Source organism: Phyllostomus discolor, chromosome 4 (genome assembly GCF_004126475.2).
Source record: "Phyllostomus discolor isolate MPI-MPIP mPhyDis1 chromosome 4, mPhyDis1.pri.v3, whole genome shotgun sequence".
Classification (NCBI taxonomy): Eukaryota; Metazoa; Chordata; class Mammalia; order Chiroptera; family Phyllostomidae; genus Phyllostomus; species Phyllostomus discolor.
In genome coordinates this window covers 179,637,188-179,648,319 of record NC_040906.2, presented here as the reverse complement: position 1 = coordinate 179,648,319, position 11,132 = coordinate 179,637,188, and the positions used below count along the sequence as shown (strand labels likewise).

The 11,132-nt window shown below is 42.6% G+C and overlaps 1 pseudogene; it reads left to right on the top strand.

The window, feature by feature from the left end:
* The first annotated feature begins 4,016 nt into the window (after window positions 1-4,016).
* LOC114495083 lies at window positions 4,017-4,998 on the top strand (annotated as a pseudogene).
* The last annotated feature ends 6,134 nt before the right edge of the window (window positions 4,999-11,132 follow it).

The following is an 11,132-nucleotide window of genomic DNA, read 5'->3' as shown; positions in this document are numbered from 1 at the left end:
CCAGAACCCTCCAGGCTTTCTGAACACAGAACCTTTTTTTAACACAAATTTTTCTTAAAAACTAGCTCATTATAGTAGTTGTACCCTTGGGATTTGTTGATTAGAAAACAGGTAACAGCCCTGGCTGGTGTGGCTCCGTGGACTGAGTGCGGGCTTACAAACCAAAGGGTCAGTTCCCAGTCCTGGCACACACCTGGGTTGTGGGCCTGGTCCCCAGTTGGAGGCACGTGAGAGCAACCACACATTGATATTTCTCTGCCTCTCTTTCTCCTTCCCTTCCCCTCTCTCTAAAAATAAATATAAATAAAATCTTAAAAAAAAGAAAATAGTTTACAAAGTCGTATTAGTGAATTCAGTAATGTTTTTGAATGAATGCATCTTATATTAAACAAAAGCATTTATGTATTAGAAGTAGTTGTATGTATGTGTTCAAGACATTTGTCCTTTTTCAGTTTTCCAGAGGTTTGGTGAACAATAATACCTTCATAGCCCCTCAGGGGTCCAAGGCAGGGTTCGGAATCAGTACATTATTTTGTTCAATATAAGTATCTACTATTTGCATGCATGAAGTACAGCTTCACATGTGCTTTTATCCACGCTGTTCCCTCTGTTTGAAATGCTGTTTCCATCTCTGTACAACCAAATTCCACCTCCCAAGTCACTCCTCAAATGCTACCTTCGTGATGATTTAACTAACCAAACTGAAATAAGTACTTTCTGTTGTCAATTCACACAGCAGTTTTCAATACTTGTCTTGTAGACCTTATTACATTGTATTATATACTATTTATGTATATATTTTTCCAACTAGATATTATGTTCCTCAATAAAAAGAACAAGTGTCTTTGAATCTCCCATAGTGCCTGGTACAGTGCTTTGCATGTAGGTAGACATTTAACAATTGTCTAATGAACAAAAGAATGATTAGGAATAAGGGTGCTGCATAGGAGTGTTCAGTTTGCATACCGTAGAAGAACAGCAAAAATAGTCCAGACTGATATGACTGGGTTGGGCATGGTCTTGCAAAGTGAAAGGTCTCTGGTTCAATTCCTGGTCAGGGTATATGCCTAGGTTTCAGGTTCAGTCCCCAGTTGGGGCATGTAGTGATCCATGTTTCTCTCTCACATCAATGTTTCTCTCCCTATCTTTCTCCCTCCCTTCTCTTCTCTCTAAATAAAATAAATATATTCTTTAAAAACAGACAGCACAAAAACAGCACAATAATTCACATCACTGACAAATATTAACTTACATAAAAGCATATTCCAAGCCTCCTCACCAAGTTCTGAAGTAGTGGTGAGCTGACTCCTACAAAAACCTGCTTTAAGTGTATATGGCCATACACCACACACACACACACACACTCAGGAGACCCTTCACCTACATGCTGGCACACACACCTACACAAGTTATATCTGTCCTGACTTCATTTCTAGTGAAGACTGCAATTGCTTCTCTCACTTACCTGGCACTTTCAAGAACTTGCTTCCCATTCCCCAACTCTAAACTGGATATACCTGCCTACCATGGAAACGGGAGGAGCAACACAAAGTATTTGGAAATTGGCTGGAGTGTATGTCCTGGTATGGGAAAAGGCAGAAGTATAGGTGGTCGTGTGTGCGCAGGCAGAGACGCTACAAGTGGTGCTCTGGATAGCTCCCCTGAGAAACAGCCATTCGGGTTGCATATCAACAGAATCTTACTTGCAAAATGGAATGCTGTTTTCTAATTGCATAAGAACACCATATGGGCTAGCAGCAGTCCTGCTTCAGAGCAGGCCTGGACTCAGACAATTCACAACTTACCATCTGTGAAGATTTAAGTTATTTACCTTTCTGTGCAGAGGCTTTCTGTTTCTTCATCTATAAAAGGAGGCTAATAATAATGCTTAATGCAGACACTGTTGTGAGCACTTGAGCCTGGAAAACTAGCATAAACCTGTCAATAAATCTTAATGATTATTACCAATAGGTAATGATGATAAAACAATTTAAGTGATCAGATGGTTCACTTTCTTTTAAATACAGAAGCTTTAGTGCTCATATGACTGAGTTATGCTTTGTAATGTCATTTACCCTGTATGATGCTAACCAGAATAAACTTGAAGCAACTAATGATCTCATTATGACTTTAGAAAATAATGTTTTCAATTTCAGAGGTCAAATTTCTTATTTGCTAGTATCTACTATATAGTTACTGACTATGAACAACTTAGAAACTTAATTAAAGGGGAATTTACCCATCATGTTCACGTCTTTAGCTACCTTTTTTTTTTTTTTTTGGTTAAAAACATGACTGGAAAAACCATGAAGGTGCTGCACATAGAATGATGCATCGGGATATCATCTTATTTCAGAATAATTAGGATATGGATGTAGGTCATATTACTATCATCAGCTGCAAGCCTTTATTAGAAACCAAGTTTAAACATTATACCATAATTAAAATAAGGCTTGCCCTGGCCAGTGTGGTTCAGTTGGTTGGAGAATCATCCTGCAAAACAAAAGATCATGGGTTCAATTCCTGGTCAGGGCACATACCCAGCTTGTAGGTTAAATCCTCCTGATTGGGGCATGTACAAGAAGGCAACCAATAGATGTGTGTCAGTCTCTCTCTCTCTCAAAAAAAAGCAGGTGGATGGATTTTAAAAATGTCCTCAGGTGAAGATTTTTTTAAAAAGGCTTTATTTGTCTATGCTTTTTCCATCACTTACTGACCCATTCATTTCTCTGCTCTTCTTTGCATCCAGGCACTCCCAAAAGCTGACTAAATTCTTCTGAATCCTTCCCTGCCTCTCTCCTCATACTGCCTCCTAGCACACTCTCCCTGCCACCATTCAATCCACGCTGTTCAGTTAAGGTGGCCAATGATCTTTATGTCTCCGCATCCAATGGTCACTTCTCAGTGGTTGTCTTCTCAGTCACAGTGGACCATTCTGTTCCCCTTGATAAACTTTTATCCTTTTGGTCCAGGACACCACCCTTCAGCTTTCCTTCTACTTGATTGGCTGCTCCATTTGAGTCTCCTTGGCAGCTTCCTCTCTTCTTCCAAATCTCCCTCATCACCAATGGTCCTTCTCATCTCTTCTCTCTCTCTCATATCAACAGCTGTGCATATTTAATGTATACAACTTGATGACACTCTTCTCTTTAGCTGCATTCAGTCTCTTGGTGAACTCACACGGGCTGTGGCTTCAAACGCTAATGTACGGGCATAGCTTGTTGTATTGCACTGTGCTTTATTGTACTTCACAGATAATTTAATTTTTACAAATTGAAGGTAAGAGCTTCCACCAGCAAAAAGATTATGATTCACTGAAGCCTCAGTTGATGGTTAGCATTTTTTAGCCAAAAAAAATTTTTTTAATTAAGGTACATTTTAAGGTACCTGATATAAATTTTTAGACATAATGCTATTGCAAACTTAATAGACTACAGTGTAGTATAAACATACTTTTTGTATGCACTGGGAAATCAAAAAATCTGTGACTCACTTTACTGCAATATTGATTTTATTGCAGTGACCTGGCACTAACCCACAATATCTTCAAGGAATACCCGTTTATGCCAATGACTCCCAAATTTAAAGCTCTAGTATGGACATCGTCCCTGAAACTCCAGACTTGAATAACAAATGCCTCTTCGACCACCCCATAAATATGTTAAAAATATGCCTGAAACCAAGCTCCTATGGGGGAGCTCCTCTTTTCCTCCCCAAACCTGCTGCCATCTTAGCTGAGGGAAACTCCACTGTACCATCTGCTCAGGATGAAAATTTAAAATCACTTTTGATGCTTCTCTTTAACTCTTCATATCCAGTCCTTCAAGAGATTCTTTATAGAGTACATCCAAAACCTGATGTGATCACTATTAGCTATCTTGACTCAGTTACCGCTGCCTCTCCTGTGAATTACTCCATAAGCTAAGTGGTCTCCCTACTTCCAACCTTCCTCCCACTCTCATTACTGTCTAGTCTTTACACGGCAGCCTGAGTGAGCCTTTTAAAAGGTATGTCACACAGGGGGCCAGGAGAAGTGGAAATCACTCCATGAGGCAGAGGTGACGGCGAGAGGATGAACAAGTTTTATGCATTGAAATATGACGACAGTGGGGACAACGATCAGAATGAAGAAAACAGCCCACAGAAAGATGATGAGGAGGAAAAATGGAACGAGACAAAGGTTACAGCAGGAGCAAGAGGACGACTGCCGTCCCTGGGCCAGCAGAGCACCCCCTGCAGTGCAACTGCACCGTCTGGTACTCCAGAAGAACCTCCAACCGGCCCCCCAGCTCACAGAACTGTGAACAGAACATCAAACAGATTGACACCTTTGCCTCTGTGGAGCAACTTTTGAGGTTTTACAGCCACACGGTACATCCCAGGGACTGTACGGGCCACAGTGACTTCTGTCTCTTTAAAGAAGGAATTAAACCCATGTGGGACGATGATGCAAATAAAAATGGTGGCAAGTGGATTGTTTGGCTATGGAGGGGCTTGGCATCCCAGTGCTGGGAGACTCTCATCCTGGCCATGCTGGGGAAACAGTTCACAGATCTGTGGGGCTGTGGTCTCTGTCCAGTTTCAGGAGGATATTACTTTAATATGGAATAAGACTGCCACTGCCCAAGCAACCACAGCCCAAATCTGGGATACCCTTCGGTGAGTGCTTAACCTGCTTCCCAACACCATCGTGGAATACAAAGCGCACACTGACAGCATCCAAATGCCCAGCAGGTTGGGCCCCTCCAGGCTCCTTTCTCAAAACCTCTGTAAGCTGTGGTTGAGGCTGAATGGGCCACGACCCTCTCGCTGTCTGGATGGCACCAGTATTGAAGATGGCATCATCGGAGCCTCTTGTTGTGTTGGTGCACTACCTGGAAGACCCTTCTGTCCTGGACAAGAGGAACTGGAAGTGCATTTTATGTTTTAAGAACAGGCTGACACACAGCAGCTACAACAGCTGAGATCACTTAATCAATGGTGCTAAGCTAAAAAAAATTGTATGTCAAACAATGTCACTTCTCTGCTCAGCATGTTCCAGTGGTTCCTTATCCCACTGAGAGTAAAGTTCTCATCTATGAGGACACATAAGTCTCTACATGTTATGCCACCTACCCAGCTCCATATACTTTTATATCAGCCACCACCAATTTTTCCATCACTTCCTTTGTTCCAGCCACACTGGACTCCTTGTTGTTACTTGTGCCAGCCAGGCATGGTTCCACATTTGGGCCTCTGCACTGGCTGGCCCCCTGCCTGAAACATACTTTATACTGTTATCACGCCGATTATGCCTCTCACCTCCTTTAAGTCCTTCCTCAAATGTTTTTCCCCAATGAGACCGACTCTGACCACCCTGGCAACCTGCCCTCTCACTTGCACCCCCGGCACTCCCTTGCCCTTTACTTTCTCTATTATTTCCATTGTGTCCATTACATTCTAAATATTAAAATTTAAATATTTAATATTATATAGTAATATGATTACATACAAATATTTGAATATTATACACTTAACTTACCATGATTATTATTTTTTTCTGTTTCATACTCACTGACTGTAATCTCCACAGAGAGTTTTATCACTTTTGCTTGTTTCTCATTTGCGTCGAGTGTGAGATACCGAGTGTAACCACGGACAACCCCCAGGTTCCTCGTCTGAGAACTGGGAAGTTGAAGCTGGTGTTGACCAAAACAGGGAACTCCTGAAGAGAGCAGGTTTCAAGCAGGGAAGGCCAGGCATTCACTTGTGGGTATATTATATTGAGATGCTGTATTTGTCTGTTTACCCTAAGTTTTTTGCAGTAAACAACTCTAAAACTCTTAATACCTTGGAACAAAAAAGGTTTTTTGCTTTGCTCACATCTGTGCCCATTGCACGTTGGCTCCGGCCATGCTGACTTTGTCCCGTGACCCAGCCTGAAGGAGCAGGGAGGTCTGGAGTTAGAACAGAGGGGAGAGGGAGCACGACAGCACCGCTCATGGCCCCTAAGGCTTCTTCTCAGAACGGCACACGTCCCTGACCAGAGCAAGGCACATGGCCAATCCCGACATCAGCAGAACAGGGTTAAGTGTCATCCTAGGACTGGAAAAGGCAAAACATATTTCCAACAAGGATACAGTGTACTGCAGTTGCCTATTTGACATGGAAGTGACAATGTCATTAGGTAGGAAGAAACGTGAACCTGAAGTTCAAGAGGGAATCTTTAGAATATAGTATTTACATTCATGAAATTAAAAGCAATCACCAACAGAGTAAGTATAGACGGAAAAAAGTTCCAGGGACTGAGCTTGGGGCTCTTCAGCATCTAGAAATTAGAAAAATGAGAAGTGGTCAGAAAAATGCGAAGTGGCCTGTGAGAACCAGGAGGCGAACCAGGAAAGACTGGTACGCTCGAGGTGAGACGAGGATTGGTTCAGATGGGAGGGAGTGGTCACCTCTGTCAAGGGCTGCTGACAGGGCTCGAGGAAGAAGAGAACTGGGAATTGAGTGGAGGGCATTCATAAAAGCTGATAAATGCTGTTTCACTGTTGGGCTTGGGGGGAAGCCTGGTACTGGCGGGTTTAATTACACATATTAAAGGCAGCAAGTAGAGCAAACACTATTCACAGGAAAAAAGAATGAATACACACGAAGAATATCAGAGACCACGTGCCACACTGGTCAAGATGAGGAGAGGCAGGGGCGCTGCAGTGTCTGAGCACAGGAGTGGAGCGGCTGCTGCCAACCCAGAGTAGACACATATCGTTCAAGTTCATTTACCCTGGTGTCTCCAGTCCTTGCAACCTGAGGAAGCTGTGCTGAGTCATCATCCTTTTCACAAGGATTAGCACCACCTTATCACATTTTACACCCCCTTTCCTTGTACTTCTTTCCTAAACTCTCAGTGTTAGAGTGCCCCATGCCTCACTTCTTGCTCTTCTTCTCTGTCTACATTTACCCCCTTGATTGCATCTAGTCTCAAAGCTCTAGATACCTATATGCCTGTGACTCCCGCATTTCTAACTCCATTCATACCTTTCTCCAAATCAGACCCCAACTGCACACTTGATATTTCCATTCAGATGTCAAATAGATTGAACTGCTGGTCTCCCCACCACAAACCTCTTCCATTCACAGACTTCTGATTTTGGCTGACGGCAACCTCATCCAGGACTAGATCCCGTCAGTTCTCTGCTCAAAACCGTCATTCCCATCAGCAGAATGATAAAGAAACTTGCCCGATGACACCCCTTTAGTCACTGACAGAGCTGAGACCCGAACCCAAGCAGTACTGGGATGGAACCCATACTCGTTACTGCGATGCTACTGGCACAGGCACGTGTTCAGTGGGCTGCAAGAGGACGTGTCTAGGACGGTGAAATGTACACATGGATGTGTCAGAAAAGGCCTGGGAGGGTATATACCAACTATATTTGCACTGTGATCTTTGGATTGATAAATCATGGCTTGATATTTTCATTATTTATCTGCATATTATCCATCCACAACAACGAAAATATACTGAATGTCCATAAAGAAAACATCTTAATTTTTTAAATGCAGGATTCTAGATGAACTTAATTTCTTCTAACCATTCTCTGTTTCATAAATAATCTCTTTCCATAAATTTTTGAGTTGTTCAACTCCGATGTCAGAAGTTTTCAGGGCATTTTCAGGCTGATGTCTTGGTGTTCCTGGCAGAGGCGAACCATAGAGCCACGAGGACCACATGTCTAATTGGGGGGGGCATGTTTCCATTTTACAGGAAAGCTGTGGTCAGTGGGTTGGTAGGTTTGTCTTAATCTCATAAAGTATCTCAACATTGGCCACCCCTTTTCCACACCCTAAACAGAAAAAAATTTAACATAAATACAAAAGCCTTCCCTGGCTTATATTTAGTAAATAAAAGTAAGTTTTGCTATTCCACCAGTGTCTCAAGAATATTAGGTTTTTCAGGAGGTGAAAGAAAAACAAGCATGACCGCATTTCCCCCTCCTTAAGAAAAACAGTATGAGAGGAAATACTTAAGGCTAAAGTGCCTGTCGCCTGCTAGGAACTACGGCCTGTATGTCGGCCTCCACTGTCGAAGCGAATGACCTGCCCAGGCAAAGGAAGGGGACTAAGGGGTGCTTGTTTGTGGGGAAGGAGAGAAACTTCCAGTCTCTGATCGAGGAGCACTCTCTCAGGAAATACTGGCGAGCGGTGCCCAAGTCCCAGCTTGTGGCTGTTTGAACTTGCTAAAGGACTTTAAGGGGTGTTCTGACCTGTCCTTAAATGGAAACTGTAAATCATTTGTAATGGAAAGAATGACAAAAGAAAAAATCCTTTCTCCTTATAATGACTCTCATTGCTGTTATTTCCCTGACAAATTACTTGACTTGTCTACAGAGTATAAGGCAGACACTTCTGCTTTTTTTCATAATGCTTTCCTGAAGGCAATGTTTTCAGACAAACCATTGAAAGTGATTCCTACTTTTTACCAAGAACGAGGTTACACTTGGACTTTGCATTTTTGATGAAGAATTTACCAAAACAAAGTTTGATATAACTAACACTATAATAATCCTAACTTACCTTTGTCCGGCTTTTACAGTTTTTGAAGGTGTTTTTATACACATAAACTTAATTCTCATGACGTCTCAGATAGGAGATATTACTGACCGCATTTTAGAAATGGAAAAAACGGTACACAGGGAGGTGAATGAGCCCACACAGGATCACTTACCTGTAGAGGGGCCCCTCTTGCACCCCTTTTAGGAGCACCAGAGGCACTTTCTGCTTCCCCGAAATCAACAGCAAACAGTTCTGTGTGAATCAGCGGTACCCTTGCATCATTTTGAAGTTAATGCCAATTTTCTTGTCAAATTCACACCTGTATTTCTTCATAATCTCTAGGCCAATAAATCACATCTACATCATTAATTCTGGTTCTTAGTAGTTACCCATGAAGAAAAATATTTCTCTTTACCCATAGCCAAACTATCCTCTGCTACTTCTCCCCCAGTTTCTCCCACCACTGACTTCTTTGAAACTCTTTCCACTGTAAAGGCACAATTCCCTATAAATACTCTAATCTACAACCTCATCCTCTTCACAGAACCACACTTTCACCTTCTCTTAGCCACAACCTGGCACTCCGCCAAGGACGGCACTTTCCTTGGGCCTTGACAAATGAATATGGCTTTTTACCCTCACCTTCCAACAAGCGAAGAGAGATTCAAAAGCAGTGTTAGCATTCTCCAAGCTTCTCATTGCCACTTCCAGGTGATTCCATTGCTACCAGTTTGCAGCTCCCCACTCCCTGCCCGCTCTGAGCCTCATGCTATAGTGTGAGGCATAATCTCCATCATCCAGTGTCTTCTAGGTCACCGTCCAATTCACAGAAAGCTTCGTCACCAACCCGCAAGTGCTGCCAAGCTCTAGCTGTCAGCTCAGGCAGCAGCATCGGGGTCCCTGGGTCACAGCTTCCCAAGCACCTGGATTCCAGTGCCCTTCGCTTCCATCCCTCTTCAACACAGCTCATTCCTGTCACAGAATCCTAACACTATGTTTACTCTGATTCTCTGAAAACCTGAACTTCAATTTTCTTCTTCACACATCTGCAAGCACTCATCCCAGCAACTTTCAGACTCTCCTAACTTCTTAGTACTTTCTGTTCTGGATCTTTCTCTCTTCAAGTCCTCGTCACCCTCTTGTGGGCTGGAGAGTCAGCCTCCCTCAATTTGAAGCCCATTTCTACCATTTAGTAGTGATTCCACCTTGAACAACTCATTAATTTCTCAGGGCTTCCATTTCCTCAACTGGGAAATAATAACAGCCGTACCTACTTCATTGCCATTGCAAGTTATTTTGAAGCTTAATCGAGATGAAATATGTCAAGTGCCTAGAACAGTACTTAGTAAAGTGCTCACTGTTTACTACTATTACAATTGAACTGCTGGATACTGCTTCTATTAAAAAAAAAGAATCACATAACCAAATTAATAAGTGCTAACACATGCCCAAATCTATAAAGCAAAACACAAACCAACAAACATCTTCTCTTTCCATCCCGCTCCCTAGATACTGCCAGTTTGAGGAAGACTCATGAGAAAATACCTTTGTGGGGTGCCTGACTCCCTGGTTATCATCATGTTAACTATCTGCCCTCTTCACGGAAGTAGATAGAACTAACAGACTGATTAACACCTATTATTCTTAAAGCAGGAGCAGCAAGGATTTCATGTGACCTCTTTCCAGAAGACAAACTAGAAGAAACAGGCTGAAGGCATGAATAGACATCTCATAAACAAGAAAATTAGAATGAGTAAGAAACATATTCAGAGTTGCTCATCCTCTTAGGAGTCATAGAAATGTAAATGAAAACCACACTGAAATAGAATGGCACACTCTTGAAACTGGCAAACACTAAGAAGTCTATCAGCTAGTGGACGAGGTGTTCTGATGGGTACGTAAATGAGACAGTCACTCTGTGGAACACTGTGGGTCATCTTATAAGGCCAAGTACTCCTACCCGCCGCGGTCCAGCCGTTCTGTCCCCGTGCAGCGCTTTCACACGGGCCTCCGGGGAAGGGCCAGAACAGGACAACATGAAAACTGCAGAACTGCCAGCAACACTGTCTATCCATGACAGGAGAACGGATAAATAGTGGGACAGTGCTATGTTTACACAGTAGAATATTAAACACACAAAAATGAAATACTGCTGCAATAACAGCATGAAGGAATTTTAGAAACAACGTTGAAGGGAAAAGAAAAAAAAACATGTCATTAACCAGTAAATGCCTGTAGTATAATGGCATTTTTACCTATATTAATCCATTTAATTCTCATAACATCTCTTTGAGGAAGGTACTACTGCTCCTATTGTACAGATGTGTTTGATTCCCATTCAGGGCACATGCATGCCCGGGCCGCAGGCGCTGCAGGTCCCTATTGCACAGAACTGAGACACAGAGAGTGTGAGGAACTTGTTGGTAAGTGGAGGTTCCAGGACCGAGCTAACATTTGTTGCATGCTGACACAGCACTGGGCATTTCCGACCTTGTCCAGGTTACCTGTTTCATGAAAAATAGTCTTAGTAAAATGCCCTTCTTGATTTTTTTGACTGACGTATCTTCCTTCCTAAATTAATACCAGCTGGCACTGGA